The sequence below is a fragment of the Salmo salar genome, chromosome ssa12 (genome assembly GCF_905237065.1).
Source record: "Salmo salar chromosome ssa12, Ssal_v3.1, whole genome shotgun sequence".
Lineage (NCBI taxonomy): Eukaryota > Metazoa > Chordata > Actinopteri > Salmoniformes > Salmonidae > Salmo > Salmo salar.
In genome coordinates this window covers 64906940-64928373 of record NC_059453.1, presented here as the reverse complement: position 1 = coordinate 64928373, position 21434 = coordinate 64906940, and the positions used below count along the sequence as shown (strand labels likewise).

Here is a 21434-nt window from a genome sequence, read left to right as displayed (position 1 = left end):
AGCAGCAAGGACACACAGATCTCCATGTTAAGGACTTGGAGTTCTCACCAGGATATCACACATAGAACAAAACCGGAATACTACACCTACAGTATACATACAGTATAGTACAGTATGAAACATAAGAGAAAAGGAGGTTGTGTGTTGATGAGAAGAGGTCTATCTAGGTCAAATCACAGTAGCCATGAGATCACATCCTGAATAACATACAGATGTTCTATCTTAATTTGATCACTCTGTTGTCACAGAGAATTTTCCTGCGCAGTAGGAAATGCAAATTGTAGTGAATTCAAGGTTTAAAAAGGCTTACAAAGTTTGTAATTTCTGGTTTTAAATGTCAGACTTCATTTATCTAAAAAGAAATTGATCATTATAATGCACATAATAATTCACATTTTCTGTTGCTGCAGGAGAAACTGGTTAAATTAAGAGAGCACATTTGTACCAGCGGAGGCTCCTCAGAAGAAAAAGAGGAGGACCATCCTCCTCAGTGAATTTCATAGAAAGAAAAATTGTAAAGAGAATTCAAATTAAACTATACTATATATATTCACATCACCAAATAATTGATTAAAACACACTGTTTTGCAATGAAGGTCTACAGTAGCCTCAGCAGCACTCACTGGGGTAGCACCATGGTGTAGCCTGAGGACAGCTAGTTTCCGTCCTCCTCTGGGTACATTGACTTCAATACAAAACCTAGGATGCTCATGGTTCTCACCCCCTTCCATAGACTTACACAGTAATTATGACAACTTCCGGAGGACGTCCTCCAACCTATCAGAGCTCTTGCGGTATGAACTGACATGCTGCCCACCCAATCAAAGGATCAGAGAATAAATCTAGTACTTAAAGCATAAGCTACAGCTAGCTAGTGCTGCAGTGCATAAAATGTGTTGAGTAGTTGACTGAAAGGCAGAGAAAGTTGAAGAGTTGAACAGTTTTGAACAAATTAATTTCTTAAAAAATGAAGGAGATGCAAGAAAGAGATAGCTATATTTTGTAGAATTTGTTTAAACTTTCACTTACTTAGCTAGCGAATGCAACTATCTAGTTTAGCCTAATCAAACACCCAGCTCAAACAGAGAGTGATCCTATGTTAGCTAGCTGGCTATAGCTATTCAACACTGGAATTCTTCCAAGTCATGGTAAGCTTTTGGTTTTATTCATGTATTGCCACCGGGGCCAGCCAGCGTAACTGCTAAACAGCTTGCTGTACACTGTACTGCATGATTGTAGTGGATTTAGTAATGTGTTAGCTCTAGTAGCTATGTTGACTATTACGTTAGCTATTAGGGTGACAACGATGTAGGCTGTGTGTAGCGGTTAGTGGTTATGGTAACAAAGCCTCCTTCACTCATGCCGCCAAACTTACCTTCGTAAAACTGACTATCCTACTGATCCTTGATTTCGGCGATGTCATTTACAAAATAGCCCTCAACACTCTACTCAGCAAATTGGATGTAATCTATCACAGTGCCATCCGTTTTATCACCAAAGCTCCATATACTACCCACCACTGCGACCTGTATGCTCTTGTTGGCTGGCCCTCACTACATATCCGGCGCCAAACCCACTGGCTCCAGGTCATCTATAAGTCTTTGCTAGGTAAAGCCCCGCCTAATCTCAGTTCACTGGTCACCATATCAACACCGACCCGTAGCACACGCTCCAGCAGGTATATTTCACTGGTCACCCCCAAAGCCAATTCCTCCTTCGGCCGCCTTTCCTTCCAGTTCTCTGCTGCCAATGACTGGAATGAACTGCAAAAATATCTGAAGCTGGAGTCTTATATCTCCCTCTCTAACTTTAAGCATCAGCTGTCTGAGCAGCTTACCAATCGCTGTACCTGTACACAGCCCATCTGTATATAGCACACCCGACTACCTCATCCCCATATTATTACTTACCATCTTGCTCTTTTCCACCCCAATATCTCTACTTGCACATAATCATCTGCACATCTATCAATCCAGTATTAATGCTAAATTGTAATTATTTTATTTATTTATTGCCTACCTCCTTACTCTTCTACATTTGCACACACTGTACATAGATTTTTGTATTGTGTTATTCACTGTACGTTTGTTTATGTGTCACTCTGTGTTGTTGTTTTTGTCGCACTGCTTTGCTTTATCTTGGCCAGGTCGCAGTTGTAAATGAGAACTTGTTCTCAACTGGCCTACCTGGTTAAATAAAGGTGAAATAAATACAAATTAAAATATGGTATGAAGGTTTGGTTTGGAAAGGTTTTTTCACCTGGTCACAGACAGCTGTTGTATTGTTCACTGAAGTCCACAGCGAAGGGAAAATGTGAGAGGAGAGAGTGTGATCATGTTGTTTGTATGTGGCTGCTAGTTCTGTGTTTGCGTTTGATTCTGCCGATTCTGTTGAAAAAGTGTTCTTAAACGGAAGCAAACGGAACGAAATGGAGATAAACATACCTGCATTTGTACAACAGAAACACTCGTTTGCAACTGTTGGACTAATGATTACAACCTAGATCAGCTAGATGCAGGCAAGAAAGAGTGTGCAAGGCGGTATTGAATGTGCCACTGTCTGTCAACAAAAATATCTTGACCTATGTTGTAAACTTTCATTCGTAGGCTACGTTGTAGCAACCTCATGATGGATATAGGGAAAATTAGAGTATCATGTAGTAGCCTAAACCTAACGCTGTTTAGCTGGGTGAATGGAATATGAATGACAGTCATCTAATATGCTGTAATAGAAATAAGACCATGCTCATAAAACCAAAAAACGGTCCTCCCTCATCTTAAACGGCACCAATCGCCAACGATTTGTACGGCATGATGCCACCATCGTCACATAACCTTCATACACAATTAACAAAGCCTGCCTGCCTGCCCAGCCATCATCACTTAAATCTCAAACACCTCACTTTCCCAGATTGGCCTTCTAAAAGTGTGTGTGTGTGTGTGTGTGTGTGTGTGTGTGTGTGTGTGTGTGTGTGTGTGTGTGTGTGTGTGTGTGTGTGTGTGTGTGTGTGTGTGTGTGTGTGTGTGTGTGTGTGTGTGAGCAGTTTGACAGGAAGTAGTTTGTTGGGAGAACGTCATGCAGGCTTACTCACCACCTCTAGGGAGGTGCACATGTGGCGTCGGGTAATTACATCGAGAGCGTTTAATTAAATTCAACATTATTTTTAAAGGTCTCTTTATAAACAACTATTAATAGATGGGGTTTATTTGCTACTGCTCTGCATGCTGCATTAAGATACACATGGAAAGGCTGACACAGAATGACTATTGGCAATGATCCCTATATTGCTCCCTAAGCCAGTGGATGTTGTGGATGCAGTGATTTTATAAACCGCTGTTGTGTTCTGTTCTTGCAGGGTTTCATGGGTGTTGTTGTTGGGTCTCTGCTTTGTGTAGACAGAAGGCCGTGTCCCCAGAGGAAAGGAGCTTGTTCGGTAAGGGTGGGAGTGGGGGTGGACGGATGGGAATAGGGGCATAATTACGCAAGAGCAAATGTCACATTGTTACGCTTTCGTGAGGGAGAAAATCAATGTCCTCCTTCCCTGTCTAATCTGTCAGAGGCTTGCTTGTTTATCCAGGCCTTGAAGAGCCCTGATCCCAAAAAACCCTCCTCAAATTCTCATCCTCAGACCAGCGTCTGTGCTGCTGGGGCTAGGCTACTCTGACGTTGGCAACATGGCTAAGAGACGTCATCCCGGAGGGAGATGTATGAGGACCAGAAGAGAAGTGTTTACCGCGATCCCATAACCACTCCAAAGCAGGGCCCTGACCCACACACCACATCTACCAACACTGATTACTTATATTGCCCATGTGTGTATGTGTGTGTGTGTGTGTGTGTGTGTGTGTGTGTGTGTGTGTGTGTGTGTGTGTGTGTGTGTGTGTGTGTGTGTGTGTGTGTGTGTGTGTGTGTGTGTGCGTGTGCGGGTGTGTGTGTGCGCGTGTGTGTGCGTGCGCGCGTGTGTGTGCGAGTGTGCATGTGCGGGTGTGTGTGTGCGCGTGTGTGTGCGTGCGCGCGTGTGGGTGTGTGTATGTGTGTGTGTGTGTGTGCGCGTGTGCGTGTCTGTGTGAGTAGTCTGCTCGAGGAATAATCAGGCTATACTACCCACCTCTTCTCCAACATTGTCAAGGCCCTGTGCTTCATTAGTCCACTGTAATTTCATTTGAGCTTAATCTGTTGAAGAGGCTTTGGACTATCATTCAACAATAAGGGATTCTTTTTTGCAGTTTTGCTACTCTCCTCAGGCAGGGAAAAAGTACCTCTGCTCCATATCCAATCAGCAAAGTCCTTTGACTTTCCCAAACTCCTGTGGCTACAGAGGTTTGATTCCATATACATGTTTTCCTTACAACCCACCAATTAGAGTACAATCTGTATTCTATTTTGATTAACCACTAGAATAGATACTGGGGGAATTATCTGTGGTAGACCTTACCTCAGCAAGATGAGGGTTTAAGCATTACAGTCAAATAGAAACGCAATTCGGCTACCATGGGAAAATCTCTTGATGTGCCACTGAGGTATTTAGTTTTTTCTGTCTAGCTGGCTGTCAAATTGAAATCCCCAGGGCTCTGAGTGACAACGTGTCTGACTAGAAAACATCTCATCTCTCTAGCGGGCTAAACGTTCAGTGTGGAGAGATTTCCAACAGATTAAGAGATTACACTTTTCCACATCATTTCTCTGATGAGCTGCTAATAGACGTGTGTCTCCCTGTGTTTAAGAGCAAACAGTGGAGAAGAGAGTCTGGGGGCTTCTGACAGCCTGTCTCTGTCTTTCCCTAGGATGACTGGATTATACTAGAGCCACTCTCACTCAGGTGGGAAATCAGGATTTAATCTCCCATGTGTGTCACACACACACACAAACACACACAAACTCACTATGCTGCTAAAAATAGCCTCATGTCACAAAGAGAGGCGTGTTGGGCACCAGCACGTGTGAATATGGATGGACAGATGGATGGGTGGATGGACGGACGGACGGATGGACGGATGGACGGATGGATGGATGCAGTGCACACCTGAAATAAACCTGCCTGGTAAAGTTGTGAAACGCCAGTCCTAGTAAACATTATGGATGGGCTGAACTGTCATCTGTCTATTCTGGTTCTACACACACAGCAATCAGATAAGGGTGCTCTTCACATTTATCCACATTGCTATTTTCATTTCATTCCACAAATACTTCAGTGTGAGGGGGATGCATTGGCACCAGCTATAACTATCAGCTTCCATTCAGCATACTACTTGGCGTTCTTTCAGCAGCATAACATAGACTAGACTGTTAAATTAAGTGCTTAAGCAACTGAATCAATCAACACATGGGACCCTTCAGCTCTACTTTATATCTACGTGCCGTTGATTTCTCTTTGTGTGTGTGTGGTGGGGTCCCCTTGAGATTGTTGTCTACTTCCCAGCTTGTTCCTTGGACGTTACTAAAGATGTTGTTAGGACGTCGCCTGATGGTCCCAAAAAAACTTGCTTCATCATACATTGTTACTGTTGCCAAGCCAATGAAGTAGTTTCCCTGTTGGTAAGGTTAGAAACACCCACACAAACAAAGCTTTCAATTTACACACATGATTACATTATTAATTTATGCAGTCATTATTATTCAACATGTCCTCACCTTGGATTTGAACTCACAACCTCTTGGTTCATGGCATTCCAAGCTTCCCACTACACCAACAAGTCTGTGTCAATGACTGATTTCACCTGCATTGCTACACTTTGCACTTCAAAGTACATCTCGGCTCTGTTAAAAGCACACTCAATCACACTCACTCTATCATAGTAAATAAGGAGTAACATTAAAACTAAGTAATATGCCCCCACCAACATTAGACAGCCATACAGAAAACCCGCAAATGGCTGAAACAAGTAAATCAAATCAATGATGAGAGAATAGTCAGATTAACTGATAATGGACACCGACATGGTGGTGTAGCAGGAAGATTGGAATACTGTGAACCATGAGGTTATGAGTTTAAATCCCAGGGGAGGACATGTTTAATAATATTTACTGTATAAATATATATGCACAATGTAATCATGTGTGTCAAATATGTAAGTTGAAATGTTGTACATTAAAAGCACTGCATGTGTGTGGGTGTCCCTATTCCTGCCAACAGACAAAAAGCTGTAAATATATTAGTATTTCACCAATCAGGGCCTTGATGGGCTCTGCAACAGTAACAAGGGGTGGTTTGTAAAGTAACACGTTTTTTGAGGGGTGGGGAGAACGTTTCTTTGAGACCATCAGGCGACACCCTAAAAATGTTTTAAGGGACGTCCCTGGAACAACCTGGGAACTACACAAAAACCTCCAGGGGACAATGACAGAACATCCTATGTTTTATACGTCATTGGACACATTCATGTTTTTGCAATGTTCCCATGAAACATGTCTAGAACATGAATATCTTATATTCTGAGAACATGGCAACTATGTTCTGTGTATGTTTGGTGTGACGTTGATGGAATATTCTCCTAACCCTCTGGAATATTCTTGCAACATTCCAATGAAATGTGTCTACAACATTGATATTGAATATTCTGAGAACATGGTAACCACGTTCTGGGTAAGATCTGTTTGACATTAAGGGAATGGTCTCTTGGAAACAGTCCTTGCACATTACTAGAACATTCCTATGAAAATGTTATGTAATGACCTAATGAGACTCTTAAGGGAACATTCTCTAAAGTTGTGGGAACGTTTGTTGTTAACTGGGTTAACTGGGTCGACCCCACTCGCCGAGGCTGTCTCAGGGGGAGTTGGGATATATAAAAGACACATTTTCAATTCACACTTGTGTATTAATACACACGTGAAATAAGACACAATTATATAAGCACCTACCAAATTATTACTGTTAATATTCCTCTCACCTTTACAATCTCTCTACTTGATTTTCGCTTCCAATCTCCTCTCCCCACTCAATACTTAATCCCCAATCTGCTCACTGGCACTCGGAAGGATTCCAGGCCCATTGAGTCCCATCATGATTAGCTGGCTGGGTGAATGGGAGATTAACTAAGAACTCAGAGATTTGTGTCCTCCTCTGAGATGCTCCTCATCTCTCTCTCTCTCTCTCTCTCTCTCTCTCTCTCTCTCTCTCTTTCTCTCTCTCTTTCTCTCTCTCTTTCTGTGGGAGAAATACAGATTAGTGCACAGCAGTCTCTGGTAAACATGCACCACAGCATATATCAATCCCTGTGTGTGTACTCTCTGGTTGTGGATATTATCTTTCTGATCAAGTATATAGTAAATTATAGGTTTCTTACAAAGATTTATACCCAACATGCGTACAGATGTAGGATCTTAATTTGAGCCAGTTTTCTACAGCAGGAAAATAATCCTATAGCAACTGTGTTGATTATAGCTAATAGAAATGTGTGTAGGGGTTGATACATTCTTTGTTACAAACTTTAGAAGCCTTTTTGAACCTTGAATACACTACAATTTGTGCTTACTTACAAGCCCTTAACCAACAATGAAATGTTAAGAGAAATACCTATAAAAAAAAAAAGTTACAAATAATTAAAGAGCAGCAGTAAAATAACAATAGCAAGGCTATATACAAGGGGTACCGGTACAGAGTCAATGTGCGGGGGCACTGGTTAGTCGAGGTCAATGAGGTAATATGTACATGTAGGTAGAGTTGTGAGAATGCAGTTAATTGACTACAGCTCAGCGTTCAACACCATAATGTCCTCCAAGCTCATCACTAAGCTCAGGACCCTAGGGCTGAACACCTCCCTCCACAACTGGATCCTGGACTTCCAGGCAGGCTGCCCCCAGGTGGTGAGGGTAGGCAACAACAAATCCGCCACTTTGACCCTCAACATGGGGGGCCCTCAGGGGTGCGTGCTTAGTCCCCTCCTGTACTCCCTGTTCTACCCACAACTGTGTGGTCGCGCATGACTCCAACACCATCATTACGTTTTCTGACGACACGATGGTGGTAGGCATGATCAACGACGACGATGAGACAGCCTGTAGGGAGAGGTCAGTGACCTGGCAGTGTGGTGCCAGGATAACAACCTTTCCCTCAACATCAGCAAGACAAAGGAGCTGATCGCGGACTATAGGAAACGGATCCACATCGACGGAGCTGTAATTGAGTGGGTCGAGAGCTTCAAATTCCTCTGTGCCACATCACTAAGGGAATAACATGGTCCACACACACCAACACAGTCGTGAAGAAGGCATGACAATGCCTCTTCTCCCTCAGGAGGCTAAAAGGATTAGGCATGGGCCTTCAGATCCTCAAAAAGTTATACAGTTATACCATTTTATGCATCTTGACTGGCTTCTTCACCGCTTGGTAAACTATTAGTGGATTTGGCTATTTTAGCCACACCAGTTGCTGACAGGTGTATAAAATCTAGCACACAGCCATGCAATCTCCATAGGGAAACATTGGCAGTAGAATGGCAGTAGAATGAATTTCAACGTGGCACCGTTAAAGGATGCCACCTTTCCAATAAATCAGTTCATCAAATTTCTGCCCTGCTAGAGTTGCTCCGGTCAACTCTAAGTACTGTTATTGTGAAGTGGAAAAGTCTCGGAGCAGCAACGGCTCAGCCGCAAAGTGGTAGGCCACACAAGTTCACAAAACAGGACCCCCCAGTGCTGAAGCACGTAACGCGTAAAAATCGTGTGTCCTCGGTTGCAGCACTCACTACAGAGTTCCAAACTGCCTCTGGAAGCAACGTCAGCACAAGAACTGTTCTTCGGGAGCTTCATGAAAAGGGTTTCCATGGCAGAGCAGCCGCACTTAAGCCTAAGATCACCATGCGCAATGCTAATCGTCGGCTGGAGTGGTGTAAAGCTCGCCACCATTGGACTCTGGAGCAGTGGAAACGCTTCACCATCTGGCAGTCCGAAGGACGAATCTGAGTTTCAGCGGATTTCAGGAGAACGCTACCTGCCCGAATGCATAGTGCCAACTGTAAAATTTGGTGGAGGTGGAATAATGGTCTGGGACTGTTTTTCATGGTTCGGGCTAACCCAGTGAAGGGAAATCGTAATACTACAGCATACAATGACATTCTAGACGATTATGTGCTTCCAATTTGTGGCAACAGTTTGGGGAAGGCCCTTTCTTGTTCCAGCATGACAATGTCCCCATGCACAAAGCGAGGTGCATAAAGAAATGGTTTGTCGAGATCGATGTGGAAGAACTTGACTGGCCTGCACAGAGCCCTAACCTCAACACCATTGAACGTTGACTGCGAACCAGGCCTATCGCCGAACATCAGCGCCCGACCTCAATAATGCTTGTGGCTGAATGGAAGCAAATCCCCACAGCAATGTTCCAACATCTAGTGGAAAGCTTTCCCAGAAGAGTGGAGGCTGTTATAGCAGCAAATGGGGGGACCAATATATTAATGTCCATGATTTTGGAATGAGATGTTTGACGAGCAGGTATGCACATGCTTTTGCTTGGCATCCGAACACAAGACGCTATAGAGGGTAGTGCGTATGGCCCAGTACATCACTGAGACCGTAGCTCCCTGCCATCCAGGACCTTTATACCAGGCGGTGTCAGAGGAAGGCCCTAAAATTGTCAAAGCCTAAAAATTGTCCAGCCACCCAAATCATAGACATGTGGCCCCAGACAAAAAAAGCATCCTCTCCTGGCTCCCCAGCCCTATCTTCTTTTCTCTCCCTCTCTCTTCTCTCCATCACATGGACGAGGAGAGAGATCATCACTGGGGAAACCATCCAGCTGGAAATACAACTCCCAGCGATGGGCCTCCACCATGGTTCAGCGCCAAGGACCCGACTACATCATATGCCATCGTACCAAGTGGGTCTAGGGCATAGGACTTGTGAGCACATGTTGCCAATGGCTTTAGGTTAAATTCTTTCAAAAGCATTTATAGTTCCACAAAACAGCTGAGATAACTACTAGGACTTCACAAACTGTGAGATGTGTGCCATACCTCTAAATTAAAACCCAAAACAAAGCTCTGACTCGGCTCAGACCTTTCTATTTGGAAACAGAAATAGAGGGCTCTGGTCCTGCTGAGAGTAACACATTCAAAACTTATAAAGTCACATCCTGATTCCTGACATTCCAGGAAGTGAATCCCGTCCAATGTGAGGGCTGTGTTCCCAAGCAGCTGTCCGAAATAGATTAGTACCTCTCCTCACCCCTGCTGCTGATGTCACAGTGAAGCCATTGAAATAGTAGAGGGGTAAGGGCATGTCTCTGAGTCTGGCCTACTTCTAGTTCAGGCCGTGCATCCCGTGCCTAATGACACCCTGATCAATGCTGAGTTGCAGTGCGTGACTCTGGGTGTCCTCCATCAATGCTCTCCCTTATGCACTTCCTCTGAGATATCTTCCACGAGCCCGCAAACACTGAGCTCATGGATGTTATATTGTGACTTAACTTGTGACAAACACATGAGCTTTACCGATGCAGTGGTGTAGAAGTCCAACAGAAGAATATGAAACAATTTTATGAAATAGAAATTATGGAATTGTGTGGTGGAACTGGAGGCATTCTAACCATCAAATTGGACACAAACAATTTAATTTGAGTTTTTCATCACTTTCTCTCCAGCAAATCTAAAAGTGTGTGAGTGCTGGGTATTGTAAGACTTAGTGAAATAATGAGTTTTAAGCACTGTTTTAAAACTGTTCAAAGATGGCCAAAGATCTTTGAGTCTATGCTCTTACATATCCGCACTGATGTCATGAACATTTACAGAAAAAATTTCACTTCACCTGGTCAGCCAAAAAAGTATTTTCTAACTACCTTCCTAACTCCTTAGCCTTGGTAGTTCAGACAATTTAAGAGATTACAGGTCATTTTTCCCTCCCAGACTACGGATTTACAAAGTACTTCAATGTACAAACAGTACTTCAAAAAGAGTTTGGCTTTCATGGCTGAGGATTTCTCTAATTCATCTGGACTACAGTGTCTGATCATACATACTAGGTTATTGCCCTGAGGTGTTCCTTATCATTCTGATATACTTTGAAATTGTGTTGAACAGAAGCACATAGTAAGCAGTGGCTGGATTTAGCTGTGTGGGGAAACAAAAGTGAATAACATGTTATAAGACATGTATTAACCACATCAATCGTAAAGCTGTCCAATGTCATTTCAAACACACATTTCTGACTTAGCTACAAGTAACCATCATATTAAGGTGAAAGTGTTGAGTGCAAAAAAAAATAAAAAATTCATTATTTCAACGTGACAGCAAATCACAGCATCAAAAAGGCTCTGGGGCTCAAATCTCTGTAGGGGAGTTCAGTCTTCCCTCAATGCATTGTGAGTTCAAAAATGTAAAATCTAATTCGCTTCACGTTGACTTGTCATTCCAGCCGAGGTAAAGCAACACCTGTAGGCAGGAGGGGTATATATTACAAATGGATAATATTCTTTGATCCAATAATGTAGGAATAAAGTGAACCCCTCTACTTACTTACCAGGCCATTGACTCTCACACACCATAGAGAAGATTTACATTTTTTACATTTTTAGTCATTTAGCAGACGCTCTTATCCAGAGCGACTTACCGTAGTGAATGCATACATTTCATAAAAAATTTTTTTTTCCGTACTGGTCCCCCGTGGGAATCAAACCCACAACCCTGGCGTTGCAAACACCGTGTTCTACGAACTGAGCCACACGGGACACTGGATGATACAAGGAACAGTAATGTGGGATTACATGACTACACGAACAGCACAAACCAAATGGACTTAAAGGGCATGTTACAAAAGCTCAAGACAGAAACCAGGTTTTAACTCTACTCTGGCCATGCACCTCCTTTGCCACTCATCTCACCTGACTCCACTCTGCTCATTAACACCCTTGACCATTTAAGTAGCAGTTCCTCCCTCCAGTCTTTCTTATTCCTGTTGGTGAATGCATGGGGCAGCCAACTTGTTTTTCTTTCTATGTTGTGTGTGTTCGTGACTGAAGTGAGTACCTTTCATTATTAAAGAATATGTATAACTGTTAACTTTCAGATCATTTTTAGTTGATGTTAAAGTTGATATTCCACTGCCAAATTACTTAGTAACAATTTCCTGTCCGTCCAGCATGTGGGATGCATTTGTTATTTATCCCTTTTGCACTTGTCAGTCATGTGTGTATGTTAACATGTTTGTATTTCCCTGGTAAACACATCTGACCACCTTTCCCCATGTCCTCCTGTGTTTGTGCAATAAAACCCTACTATTTGGATTCCTGCTTCATCTGCATTCTTCTCGCTGCGCTATGGTGGCACTCTGAACTAGTCAAACCCTCCTTTTCTACAGGGCAATTATGCCACTTTTCAACCTCTAATTCATTATCTCCAGCACCATACCAGTGTATACATAAGGGTGCTAAATAAATTCTTCTGCCATCACAGGGTATGATTAAAAGTAAGAAACTGATTTTCAAAACTTGCATTAAGTTTCTAGCCATAGGGGGGTATTTTCTTGCTGGCCATGTCACTGCGAATCTTTTTGAAAATCACTGTTTTTAAAATGTCAACTTTTGATGTTTTCACATACAGTACCAGTCAAACATTTGAACACTTACTCATTCCAGGGTTTCTTTATTTTTTACAATTTCCTACATTGTAAAAATGTGCCTCAATCTAGGTTGGGCAAAATTAAAAATGGCGGTGTTCGCTTTAGCAATCTCACTAGTATAAAGACCTCCTCCATTCCTGCCATTATTGAAAGAGATTGTGATACCTCACATCTCAAAATTGGGTTACTTAATGTTAGATCCCTAACTTCCAAGGCAGTTATAGTCAATGAACTAATCACTGATCATAATCTTGATGTGATTGGCCTGACTGAAACATGGCTTAAGCCTGATGAATTTACTGTGTTAAATGAGGCCTCACCCCCTGGTTACACTAGTGACCATACCCCCCGTGCATCCGGCAAAGGCGGAGGTGTTGCTAACATTTACAATAGCAAATTTCAATTTACAAAAAAAGAAACAATGACGTTTTCGTCTTTTGAGCTTCTAGTCATGAAATCTATGCAGCCTACTCACTCACTTTTTATAGCTACTGTTTACAGGCCTCCTGGGCCATATGCAGTGTTCCTCACTGAGTTCCCTGAATTCCTATCGGATCTTGTAGTCATAGCAGATAATATTCTAATTTTTGGTGACTTACATTCACATGGAAAAGTCCACAGACCCACTCCAAAAGGCTTTCGGAGCCATCATCGACTCAGTGGGTTTTGTCCAACATGTCTCTGGACCTACTCACTGCCACAGTCATACTCTGGACCTAGTTTTGTCCCATGGAATAAATGTGGATCTTCATGTTTTTCCTCATAATCCTGGACTATCGGACCACCATTTTATTACGTTTGCAATTGCAACAAATAATTTGCTCAGACCCCAACCAAGGAGCATTAAAAGTCGTGCTATAAATTCTCAGACAACCCAAAGATTCCTTGATGCCCTTCCAGACTGGCTCTGCCTACCCAAGGACGTCAGAGGACAAAAATCAGTTAACCACCTAACCGAGGAACTCAATTTAACCTTGCGCAATACCCTAGATGCAGTTGCACCCCTAAAAACTAAAAACATCTGTCATAAGAAACTAGCTCCCTGGTATACAGAAAATACACGAGCTCTGAAGCAAGCTTCCAGAAAATTGGAACGGAAATGGCGCCACACCAAACTGGAAGTCTTCCGACTAGCTTGGAAAGACAGTACCGTGCAGTATCGAAGAGCCCTCACTGCTGCACGATCATCCTATTTTTCCAACTTAATTGAGGAAAATAAGAACAATCCGAAATTACTTTTTGATACTGTCGCAAAGCTAACTAAAAAGCAGCCTTCGCAAATGGAGGATGGCTTTCACTTCAGCAGTAATACATTTATGAACTTCTTTGAGGAAAAGATCATGATCATTAGAAAGCAAATTAGACTCCTCTTTAAATCTGGGTATTCCTCCAAAGCTCCATTGTCCTGAGTCTACACAACTCTGCCAGGACCTAGGATCAAGGGAGATACTAAAGTGTTTTAGTACTATAATAAAGCCTCTCTTGAAAAAGCCGAATCTTGATCCAGAAATTATAAAAAACTATCGGCCTATATCGAATCTTCCATTCCTCTCAAAAATTTTAGAAAAAGCTGTTGCACAGCAACTCACTGCCTTCCTGAAGACAAACAATGTATACGAAACGCTTCAGTCTGGTTTTAGACCCCATCATAGCACTGAGACTACACTTGTGAAGGTGGTAAATGACCTTTTAATGACGTCAGACCGAGGCTCTGCATCTGTCCTCGTGCTCCTAGATCTTAGTGCCGCTTTTGATACCATCGATCACCACATTCTTTTGGAGAGATTGGAAACCCAAATTGGTCTACATGGACAAGTTCTGGCCTGGTTTAGATCCTATCTGTCGGAAAGATATCAGTTTGTCTCTGTGAATGGTTTGTCCTCTGACAAATCAATTGTAAATTTCGGTGTTCCTTAAGGTTCCGTTTTAGGACCACTATTGTTTTCACTATATATTTTACCTCTTGGGGATGTCATTCGAAAACATAATGTTAAATTTCACTGCTATGCGGACGACACACAGCTGTACATTTCAATGAAACATGGTGAAGCCCCAAAATTGCCCTCGCTAGAAGCCTGTGTTTCAGACATAAAGAAGTGGATGGCTGCAAACTTTCTACTTTTAAACTCGGACAAAATAGAGATGCTTGTTCTAGGTCCCAAGAAACAAAGAGATCTTCTGTTGAATCTGACAATTAATCTGGATGGTTGTACAGTCGTCTCAAATAAAACTGTGAAGGACCTCTGCGTTACTCTGGACCCTGATCTCTCTTTTGAAGAACATATCAAGACTGTTTCAAGGACAGCTTTTTTCCATCTACGTAACATTGCAAAAATCAGAAACTTTCTGTCCAAAAATGACGCAGAAAACTTTATCCATGCTTTTGTTACTTCTAGGCTGGACTACTGCAATGCTCTACTTTCCGGCTACCCGGATAAAGCACAAAATAAACTTCAGTTAGTGCTAAATACGGCTGCTAGAATCCTGACTAGAACCAAAAAATTTGATCATATTACTCCAGTGCTAGCCTCCCTACACTGGCTTCCTGTTAAGGCAAGGGCTGATTTCAAGGTTTTACTGCTAACCTACAAAGCATTACATGGGCTTGCTCCTACCTATCTTTCCGATTTGGTCCTGCCGTACATACCTCCACGTACGCTACGGTCACAAGACGCAGGCCTCCTAAGTGTCCCTAGAATTTCTAAGCAAACGGCTGGAGGTAGGGCTTTCTCCTATAGAGCTCCATTTTTATGGAATGGTCTGCCTACCAATGTGAGAGATGCAGACTCAGTCTCAACCTTTAAGTCTTTACTGAAGACTTATCTCTTCAGTAGGTCCTATGATTAAGTATAGTCTGGCCCAGGAGTGTGAAGGTGAACGGAAAGGCTGGAGCAACCAACCGCCCTTGCTGTCTCTGCCTTGCCGGTTCCCCTCTTTCCACTGGGATTCTCTGCCTCTAACCCTTTTACAGGGGCTGAGTCACTGGCTTACTGGTGTTCTTCCATGCCGTCCATGGGAGGGGTGCGTCACTTGAGTGGGTTGAGTCACTGACGTGGTCTTCCTGTCTGGGTTGGCGCCCCCCCTTGGGTTGTGCCATGGCGGAGATCGTTGTGGGCTATACTCGGCCTTGTCTTAGGACGGTAAGTTGGTGGCTGGAGACATCCCTCTAGTGGTGTGGGGGCTGTGCTTTGGCAAAGTGGGTGGGGTTATATCCTGCCTGTTTGGCCCTGTCTGGGGGTATCATCGGATGGGGCCACAGTGTCTTCTGATCCCTCCTGTCTCAGCCTCCAGTATTTATGCTGCAGTAGTTTATGTGTCGGGGGGCTTGGGTCAGTCTGTTACATCTGGAGTATTTCTCTTGTCTTATCCGGTGTCCTGTGTGAATTTAAATATGCTCTCTCTAATTCTCTCTTTCTCTCTTTCTGTCTTTCTCTCGGAGGACCTGAGCCCTAGGACCATGCCTCAGGACTACCTGGTATGATGACTCCTTGCTGTCCCCAGTCCACCTGGCCGTGCTGCTGCTCCAGTTTCAACTGTTCAGCCTGCGGCTATGGAACCCTGACCTGTTCACCGGACGTGCTTGTTGCACCCTCGACAACTACTATGATTATTATTATTTGACCATGCTGGTCATTTATGAACATTTTAACATCTTGACCATGTTCTGTTATAATATCCACCCTGCACAGCCAGAAGAGGACTGGCCACCCCTCATAGCCTGGTTCCTCTCTAGGTTTCTTCCTAGGTTTTTGGCCTTTCTAGGGAGTTTTTCCTAGGGAGTTTTTCCTAGCCACCGTGCTTCTTTCACATGCTTTGCTTGCTGTTTGGGGTTTTAGGCTGGGTTTCTGTACAGCACTTTGAGATATCAGCTGATGTACGAAGGGCTATATAAAAATACATTTGATTGATTAAAATAGTAGTGAATACATCAAAACAATGAAATAACACATGGAATCATGTAGTAACTAAAGTGTTAAACAAATCAAAATATATTTTAGATTCTTCAAAGTAGCCACCCTTTACCTTTGATGAAAGCTTCGTACACTTGGCATTCTCTTAACCATCTTCACCTGGAATGATTTTCCAACAGTCTTGAAGGAGTTCCCACATATGCTGAGCACTCGTTGGCTGCTTTTCCTTCACTCTGCCGTCCAACTCATCCCAAACCATCTCAATTGGGTTGAGGTCGGGTGATTGTGGAGGCCAGGTCATCTGATGCAGCGCTCCATCACTCTCCTTGTTCAAATAGCCCTTAGTGTTGGGTCATTGTCCTGTTTGAAAAACAAATGATAGTTCCACTAAGCGCAAACCAGATGGGAAGGCGTATTGCTGCAGAATGCTGTGGTAGCCATGCTGGTTAAGTGTTCCTTGAATTCTAAATAAATCGGTGTCACCAGCAAAGCACCATCACACCACCACCATACTTCACGGTGGGAACCACACATGCAGAGATCACCCGTTCACCTACTCTGCATCTCACAAAGACACGGTGGTTGGAACCAAATATCTCAAATTTGGACTCATCAGACCAAAAGACAGATTCCCACCGGTCTAATGTCCATTGCTCATATTTCTTGGACCAAGCAAGCCTTATGTCCTTTAGTAGTTTGTTTTCAGCAATTCGACCATGAAGACCTGATTCACGCTGTCTTCTCTGAACAGTTGATGTTGAGATGTCTGTTACTTGAAGTCTGTGAAGCATTTATTTGGGTTGCAATTTCAATTATCCTCTGCAGCAGAGGTAACTCTGGGTCTTCCTTTCCGGTGGCGGTCCTCATGAGAGCCAGTTTCATCATAGCGCTTGATGTTTTTTTTCGACTGCACTTGAAGAATCTTTCAAAGTTCTTAATTGTACGCATCGACTGACCAAATAGGGCTATTGACTGTATACCACCCCTACCTTGTCACAACACAACTGATTGGTTCAATCGCATTAAGAAGGATGCCAAGAGTGTGCAAAGTTGTCAAGGCAAAGAAAGGGTGGCTACTTTGAAGAATCTCAAATATAAAATATATTTTGATTTGTTTAACACTTTTTTGGTTGTGTTATTTCATAGTTTTGATGTAGAAATGAATAAAAACTCTGGAATGAATAGGTGTATCCAAACTTTTGACTGGTACTGTATATCAAATAAGATGAAAAGAACTCGTCGGCCAAGTGTAATTTCACATGGATAATGACTCAATGAGAAAACGATTACACTTGTATCTCTCTCGCTAGCTCTGAACAAACCCGCTGTCTGTATTGCTGAGATACACAGTCATGTTCAGTCAGACATGGCACTCAAAGGATGAAAATCAAACCTCATCCCATAAGTCTACAATAAAAATATATGCTAAGTTACACTCACTCAAAAAATACCTTCCATAAAACACACTTGTGTGATTCTGCAGTTCAGAGCACACAGCTTTGGCTAGAGCATCAGTCCAATCAACTGTGAACCAGTGCTCTGGTGTGGGTGTGGAGGTATGAAGGGAGAGAGTGAGCCAGAGCACGACTCACTGACAGGCCAGCGCTCATTCAAATATATCAACAGTACAGTCCTGACAGGCTGACAGAACAGGAAATCTCACCTGCTCCCTCCTGTCAGCTCCAGCAGACACAATAGTCTCAACTGCTGCCCTCCCTACAAATAGCCCACAGAAGGGGCTCTGCACTCTTCAGTTTCTCAGCAACCCAGGTGTCTCTAGGAATGCTTGTTACCTGTCTAGTGCAGAGTGACACAGAGTTAGTGCGTGGGGGTGTAGGCCTACCTTGGATAAAACAACCCAACACACCAGATAAAAACTTGCTTCTAAATGCACTATAGCCTTTGTCACTTTTGAGGCATTTGGAACTAAAGGGGCCTGATTTTCAAAGGGCAAATGAAAACAATATTGGACTAGCCTATATGATAATACAGTTAGGCCTATATGTGCCAATGATTCACAGAACAAAACTATAAACGCAACATGCAACTATTTCAAAGATTTTACTGAGTTCAGTTTATATAAGGAAATGTGTCAATTGAAATAAATTCATTAGGCCCTAATATATGGATTTCACATGACTGGGAATGCAGATATGCATCTATTGGATCATAAAACCAGTCAGTATCTGGTGTGACCACCATTTGCCTCATGCAGCACGACACATCGCCTTTACATTAAGTTGATCAGGCTGTTGGTTGTGGCCTGTGGAATGCTGTCCCACTCATCTTCAATGGCAGTGCGAAGTTGCTGGATATTTTAGTGGGAACTGGAACACACTGTTGTACACGGCGATCCAGAGCATCCCAAACATGCTCAATGGGTGACATGTCTGGTGAGTATGCAGGCCATGAAAGACTTGGGACATTTTCAGCTTCCAGGAATTGTGTACAGATCCTTGCGACATGGGGTTGTGCATGATATGATCATGCTGAAACATGAGGTGATTGCGGCAGATGAGTGGCACAACAATGGGGCTCAGGATCTCGTCAGTGTATCTCTGTGCATTCAAATTGCCTTCGATAAAATGCAATTGTGTTCGTTATCCATAGCTTATGCCTGCCCATACCATAACCCCATCGCCACCATGGGGCACACTGTTTACAACGTTGACATCAGCAAACCGCTCACCCACACAATGCCATACACATGGTTTGCTGTTATGAGGCCAGTTGGACATACTGCCAAATGCCTAAAATGACATTGGAGTCAGCTTATGGTAGAGAAATTAACATAAAATTCTCTGGCAACAGCTCTGGTGGGCATTCCTGCAGTCAGCATGCCAATTGCACACTCCCTCAAAACTTGATCTGTGCATTGTGTTGTGTGACAAAACTGCACAATGTTATTGACCCCAGCACAAGGTGCACCTGTGTAATGATCATGCTGTTTAATCAGCTTCTTGATATGCCACACCTGTCAGGTGGGTGGATTATCATGGCAAAGAAGAAATGCTCACTAACAGGGATGTAAACTAATTTATGCAGAAAATGTGAGATAAATAAGCTTTTTGTGCACATAAAACATTTCTGGGATATTTTATTTCAGCTCATGAAACACGGGACCAACACTTTACATGTTATGTTTATATTTTTGTTCAGTGTAGTATATAGGCCACGTTTAAGTGGGGGATAACATATTAATAAGAATGCCCAAGAATCTATAGAGGTGTTGAAGAACTGTGGCAAATTCACCACATGCTGGATAGTAACATAAACTGATGGTGAGTATAGTCTAGCCTACTCTAGAGGACCAGTAAAATGTTTTTACTTAAATTACTTTGTGAAATTGTAGATGACCAAGGTATGACCAGACCAGAGTGCAGCGCAAGTTATCAACTGGATCAGCGCTCACTGAGAACCGTTACTTCATTAATATAACACCAATTTAACAATAATGTAATAATGTAACTATAATGTAACAGCATTCTTTATGAGAAATTAACTCGAGAAGATAGGCTGTCTTAAATTTCCGAAATAAATTCACAGTATTATTTTTTACGAGCTACAATACATGCCATGGCTCTTGATGGCAACACTATTCGATAAACCTGTCTGATAGCCATATTGGATATGGTTTCAGTAGACCACAAAGGGAATGGAGGGATGAATACCCGACTATGTAAAGACATTGCACTGAATATTGACGGTGAATAATACTCTTACCAGAGATAGTGTGCCAATGTGAACTCAGTCCGAATATCTCCACACGAATCTTGCATCCGCTTCTTTGCTGTTTTTTCTTTGTCTTGTGGCTCTTCACTCCGTTACCTGTTATACGGCAATCAATATTTTATGAGATCCGTGTGCGCTCCTTCTCAATTGCTGTGTAAATGTAATGTGTTCACTATAAAAATGTAGCTCATAATCTATTGAATGTGTGATGTTGAGCGTGTCCAGGTTCCGCCTACTGCATGCAACCTCCAATCAATTGGTTCTATTGTGCGGTTCCAGAGCGTTTCTCACGCGGCACGCGCTCTCTTGGAGCGCAACAAAATTACGTGTACTAGTCTGTGTTACATGGCAGCTTAGATTTCTTCCTTCTTCACTTTAATTTTACGTTGAATAAACTATGCAGAAATCATTATATCCATGATTGCCTGTTGCGTGTAGCACCATATTTGAAATGATTGTTTGGTTTTAAACAAACATTTATATTTTCTCAACGTTAAGACTTAATCAAGACAAAATATGCATGATTAAAAAACTAGCACAGAGCATAGACAATTTACCCAATAATATGGAAGGGAGCATATCACACAAAATAGACAGTGCTTTCTTTAAAGTATTCTCATTTATTTGGTCATTTCATTCCTGTTCAAGGCGGAATGAGCCGCCACTTGTAGTGACCTGCTTTGAAGCAGCTTCCACAGTGATGCCATGCAGAAGCAGGTCTCAAGTTTCTTTTTTTTTTACACACCATTTCTGGGTCATGGACTGTCAGCTTATGAATAGGATGATGATTGTGATGCTCTGGCATTTTTCTACAAAGGCTCACAGACTCATCATCACAGGTATAGGATACATTCTGTGTGTGAATTATTAATAGGAGTAAGGACATATGACTATATGGCCACCGGAATTACAGCTGCGATATTTTACTCCCTCGTGGCACTACACATAGCCTACAAATACCATGCTCAAACAAGCTTTATTTCCTGTGGTGTCTCTTCTATATGGATGGGCCACTCCATCGCCTTTGAAGTCGTCAGAGGACTGCAGGCCTAGTGTGGAGTGCAGGAGACATTTCACCTCTGGAATCTAGAAGCCTAGCAGCTGTTCCAAGGGGGCCCGGTGGGGATTGGTTACCTAGTGAGGAAGGGCCATGGAGGCGCAGGCAGCATGCACAGCTCAAAGGTCAACGGAGAACCACAGCAGATGTACACAGTTCTGTCTCTCATTAAAGAGATGTTG

General features: G+C 42.8%; 1 protein-coding gene across 3 annotated transcripts in view; it reads right to left on the bottom strand.

Annotated features, from left to right (window-relative positions):
• The window catches only part of LOC106565568 (sodium-coupled neutral amino acid transporter 3), a 61261-nt gene extending 40753 nt beyond the window's left edge, over positions 1 to 20508 (bottom strand). For 2 of the 3 annotated variants that reach the window (XM_014132835.2, XM_014132836.2), the window contains exon 1: positions 20187 to 20508. The gene's annotated coding sequence lies outside the window, so the exon portion shown is untranslated. The remainder of the gene's footprint in view (positions 1 to 20186) is intronic. The other variant, XM_014132837.2, reaches the window with a different exon arrangement.
• Between the last annotated feature and the right edge of the window lie 926 nt (positions 20509 to 21434).